The sequence below is a fragment of the Triticum dicoccoides genome, chromosome 2A, assembly GCF_002162155.2.
Source record: "Triticum dicoccoides isolate Atlit2015 ecotype Zavitan chromosome 2A, WEW_v2.0, whole genome shotgun sequence".
In the NCBI taxonomy this organism is placed as follows: Eukaryota; Viridiplantae; Streptophyta; class Magnoliopsida; order Poales; family Poaceae; genus Triticum; species Triticum dicoccoides.
This window is the reverse complement of record NC_041382.1, coordinates 452,932,500-452,938,407: the sequence shown is the minus strand read 5'-3', so window position 1 is coordinate 452,938,407 and position 5,908 is coordinate 452,932,500.

Here is a 5,908-nt window from a genome sequence, read left to right as displayed (position 1 = left end):
ACATTGCTTTCAATGCGGTTATGCCTCTAAGTCATGCTTCGACATGTGGGAGATATAGCCGCATCGAGGGCATTACACATGCATTCATGGATGGACAATGTCGTGGGTGACTTATGCACTGAGGGCCTCACCCAGTTCATCGGCCTTTGGGAGATTCTCTTGGAAGTTCATTTAGACGCTCAGGTCGAGGACTTCCCCATATGGCCTTGAAACACGTCCGGAGTCTACACGGCATCATCCGCGTACAAGATGCTATGCGAGGGAGGAGTCAGATTCCACTGCTTCAGAGCCATATGGAAGTGTTGGGCACCGCTTGCGTGCAAGCTATTCATGTGGCTCGCGGTGCAATATCGTCTATGGACCTCGGACAGGAGAGCTAGGCACGGATTGCAAGACCAAGCATCAAAATGTTACATGTGTGACCAGGAGGAGGATACAGTTGACCATATTTTGCTGTAGTGTGTGTTCTCGCGGCAAGTGTGGTTCCGCTGCACTACTAGGATGGGTTTGACGGCCGACCTTTGCCCAAAAAATGACTCAAGATTGGTGCAGTGGTGGATGGATACGAGAAATCAAATAGATAAGCAGTCTCGGAAAGGCTTTGACACCCTCGTGATGCTAATCTGTTGGATGATATGGAAGCAAAGGAATGCGAAGGTCTTCGGCATGGGCATGATCAAGAACGAGTGGGATACGGTAGACTCTATCTTTGATGAACTGAGGACTTGGACCAAAGTAGGAGCTTTCGGAGGACAACCGATCATAGAGTAGTCGAGTAGAGCTAGGGAGTTGTGTGGAGGCTTGGTTAGGGTCGGTTTGTGACTCCTAGCTAGCAATGTGTAATCTCTTATACATATTTTTCTCCCTCCTATAAAGCTAAGGTGCGCCATTGGCGTACCCTCGAAAAAAAAACACCGTGGAAAAAAGCTCGACCACCACCACACTCAAGCTTTTTAATCCTCGCCGCCATGAGCTTTGACCATCGAGCTGATGGGATTGCACGGGGTGGAGCTGCAACGGTGGCGGTGAGGGGATGTTGGCGGTCACAGGCTGAAACCAGTGAATGGTGATGCTACAACCATGACTTTTTAGCATAACCAACCGCTCTTCAGACCTGCGCGACACGCGCCGTTTGCTGGAATCGACACTACATGGAGCTGCAACCAACATTGCGAAGAGCTGCAACAGTAGCGCACGGTGCTACGACCGACAGAGGGCTGCGGGGGTAAGTATTTTTTTGCTGGAACCATGTGTCGCTTTTGTTGCGACCTACATTTTTTTGTTACAACCGGCGATGGGACCATCACAACGGGGGAGTTGCATTGATTTTTTTCTCGCGGTGAGATGCGACGGCGGTGAGCTGCAACTAGCAAAGACGGGGAGGTATGACAGGAGAGGGCGGGGGTGGCGGCGAGACGATGAGTTGCTACTGTTGGGTTTCGTAGTAATTTCAAAAAATTTCCTACGCACACGCAAGATCATGTGATGCATAGCAACGAGGGGAGAGTATTGTCTACGTACCCAACGCAGACCGACTGCGGAAGCGATGACACGACGTAGAGGAAGTAGTCGTGCGTCTTCTCGATCCAACCGATCAAGCACCGAAACTACGGCACCTCCGAGTTCGAGCACACGTTCAGCTCGATGACGATCCCCGGACTCCGATCCAGCAAAGTGTCGGGGAAGAGTTCCGTCAGCACGACGGCGTGGTGACGATCTTGATGAACTACAACAGCAGGGCTTCGCCTAAACTCCGCTACAGTATTATCGAGGAATATGGTGGCTGGGGGCGCCGCACACGGCTAAGGAATAGATCACGTGGATCAACTTCTTGTGTCTTTGGTGCTAGCCCTGCCCCTCTATTTATATGTTGAGCCCCGGGGTCGAAACTTGGAGCAAAAGCCTCCTCAAAGTCGGTTTTGCCCGAAAGGCAAGAGTCCCACTCGGACTCCAGGACCAAACGCCACAATCCTTGGCGTCTGGCCCAGACGCCATGGGCCTCGGCGTCTGGCCCAGGGCCAGACGCCAGGGTCTCCGGCGTTTGGCCCCCTGGCCTCCGCAAGACTCCTTTTTGCACCGACCTAAAGCCTCATGGGCTTGACCCCTTGGCCTAACCATATCATCCAATATATGAATCTTTACGTCTCGACCATTTCGAGACTCCTCGTCATGTCCCCGATCTCATCCGGGACTCCGAACTCCTTCGGTACATCAAAACATGTAAACTCATAATATAACTGTCATCGTAACCTTAAGCGTGCGGACCCTACGGGTTCGAGAACAATGTAGACATGACCGAGACATGTCTCCGGTCAATAACCAATAGCGGGACCTGGATGCCCATATTGGCTCCTACATATTCTACGAAGATCTTTATCGGTCAGACCGCATAACAACATACGTTGTTCCCTTTATCATCGGTATGTTACTTTCCCGAGATTCGATCGTCGGTATCCAATACCTAGTTCAATCTCCTTACCGGCAAGTCTCTTTACTCGTTCCGTAATACATCATCTCACAACTAACATATTAGTTGTAATGCTTGCAAGGCTTATGTGATGTGTATTACCGAGAGGGCCCAGAGATACCTCTCCGACAATCGGAGTGACAAATCCTAATCTCGAAATACGCCAACCCAACATCGACCATTGGAGACACCTGTAGTACTCCTTTATAATCACCCAGTTACGTTGTGACGTTTGGTAGTACCCAAAGTGTTCCTCCGGTAAACGGGAGTTGCATAATCTCATAGTCATAGGAACATGTATAAGTCATGAAGAAAGCAATAGCAACATACTAAACGATCGGGTGCTAAGCTAATGGAATGGGTCATGTCAATCAGATCATTCTACTAATGATGTGACCTCGTTAATCAAATAACAACTCATTGTTCATGGTTAGGAAACATAACCATCTTTGATTAACGAGCTAGTCAAGTAGAGGCATACTAGTGACACTTTGTTTGTCTATGTATTCACACATGTATTATGTTTCCAGTAAATACAATTCTAGCATGAATAATAAACATTTATCATGATTATAAGGAAATAAATAATAACTTTATTATTGCCTCTAGGGCATATTTCCTTCAGTCTCCCACTTGCACTAGAGTCAATAATCTAGATTACACTGTAATGATTCTAACACCCATGGAGCCTTGGTGCTGATCATGTTTTGCTCGTGGAAGAGGCTTAGTCAACGGGTCTGCAACATTCAGATCCGTATGTATCTTGCAAATCTCTATGTCTCCCACCTGGACTAGATCCCGGATGGGGTTGAAGCGTCTCTTGATGTGTTTGGTCCTTTTGTGAAATCTGGATTCCTTTGCCAAGGCAATTGCACCAGTATTGTCACAAAAGATTTTCATTGGACCCGATGCGCTAGGTATGACACCTAGATCGGATATGAACTCCTTCATCCAGACTCCTTCATTTGCTGCTTCTGAAGCAGCTATGTATTCCGCTTCACATGTAGATCCCGCTACGACGCTTTGTTTAGAACCGCACCAACTGACAGCTCCACCGTTTAATGTAAACACGTATCCGGTTTGCGATTTAGAATCGTCCGGATCAGTGTCAAAGCTTGCATCAACGTAACCTTTTACGATGAGCTCTTTGTCACCTCCATATACGAGAAACATATCCTTAGTCCTTTTCAGGTATTTCAGGATGTTCTTGACCGCTGTCCAGTGATCCACTCCTGGATTACTTTGGTACCTCCCTGCTAAACTTATAGCAAGGCATACATCAGGTCTGGTACACAGCATTGCATACATGATAGATCCTATGGCTGATGCATAGGGAACATCTTTCATATTCTCTCTATCTTCTACAGTGGTCGGGCATTGAGTCTTACTCAATTTCACACCTTGTAACACAGGCAAGAACCCTTTCTTCGCTTGATCCATTTTGAACTTCTTCAAAATTTTGTCAAGGTATGTGCTTTGTGAAAGTCCAATTAAGCGTTTTGATCTATCTCTATAGATCTTAATGCCTAATATGTAAGCAGCTTCACCGAGGTCTTTCATTGAAAAACTTTTATTCAAGTATCCCTTTATGCTATCCAGAAATTCTATATCATTTCCAATCAGTAATATGTCATCCACATATAATATCAGAAATGCTACAGAGCTCCCACTCACTTTCTTGTAAATACAGGCTTCTCCGAAAGTCTGTATAAAACCAAATGCTTTGATCACACTATCAAAACGTTTATTCCAACTCCGAGAGGCTTGCACCAGTCCATAAATGGATCGCTGGAGCTTGCACACTTTGTTAGCTCCCTTTGGATCAACAAAACCTTCCGGTTGCATCATATACAACTCTTCTTCCAGAAATCCATTCAGGAATGCAGTTTTGACATCCATCTGCCAAATTTCATAATCATAAAATGCGGCAATCGCTAACATGATTCGGACGGACTTAAGCATCGCTACGGGTGAGAAGGTCTCATCGTAGTCAATCCCTTGAACTTGCCGAAAACCTTTTGCGACAAGTCGAGCTTTGTAGACGGTAACGTTACCATCAGCGTCAGTCTTCTTCTTAAAGATCCATTTATTCTCAATTGCTTGCCGATCATCGGGCAAGTCAACCAAAGTCCATACTTTGTTCTCATACATGGATCCCATCTCAGATTTCATGGCTTCAAGCCACTTTGCGGAATCTGGGCTCACCATCGCTTCTTCATAGTTCGTAGGTTCATCATGATCTAGTAGCATGACTTCCAGAACAGGATTACCGTACCACTCTGGCGCGGATCTTACTCTGGTTGATCTACGAAGTTCAGTAGTATCTTGATCTGAAGTTTCATGATCATTATCATTGGCTTCCTCACTAACTGGTGTAGGTGTCACTGAAACAGTTTTCTGTGATGAACTACTTTCCAGTAAGGGAGCAGGTACAGTTACCTCGTCAAGTTCCACTTTCCTCCCACTCACTTCTTTCGAGAGAAACTCCTTCTCTAGAAATGATCCATTCTTAGCAACGAATGTCTTGCCTTCGGCTCTATGATAGAAGGTGTACCCAACAGTTTCCTTTGGGTATCCTATGAAGACACATTTCTCCGATTTGGGTTCGAGCTTATCAGGTTGAAGCTTTTTCACATAAGCATCGCAGCCCCAAACTTTAAGAAACAACAACTTTGGTTTCTTGCCAAACCACAGTTCATAAGGCGTCGTCTCAACGGATTTTGATGGTGCCCTATTTAATGTGAATGCGGCCGTCTCTAAAGCATAACCCCAAAATGATAGCGGTAAATCTGTAAGAGACATCATAGATCGCACCATATCTAGTAAAGTACGATTACGACGTTCGGACACACCATTGCGCTGTGGTGTTCCGGGTGGCGTGAGTTGTGAAACTATTCCACAGTTTTTCAAATGTACACCAAACTCGTAACTCAAATATTCTCCTCCACGATAAGATCGTAGAAACTTTATTTTCTTGTTACGATGATTTTCAACTTCACTCTAAAATTCTTTGAACTTTTCAAATGTTTCAGACTTATGCTTCATTAAGTAGATATATCCATATCTGCTCAAATCATCTGTGAAGGTGAGAAAATAACGATATCCGCCTCGAGCCTCAATATTCATCGGACCACATACATCGGTATGTATGATTTCCAACAAATCTGTTGCTCTCTCCATAGTACCGGAGAACGGTGTTTTAGTCATCTTGCCCATGAGGCACGGTTCGCAAGTACCAAGTGATTCATAATCAAGTGGTTCCAAAAGTCCATCAGTATGGAGTTTCTTCATGCGCTTTATACCGATATGACCTAAACGACAGTGCCACAAATAAGTTGCACTTTCATTATCAACTCTGCATCTTTTGGTTTCAACATTATGAATATGTGTATTACTACTATCGAGATTTAATAAGAATAGACCACTCTTCAAGGGTGCATG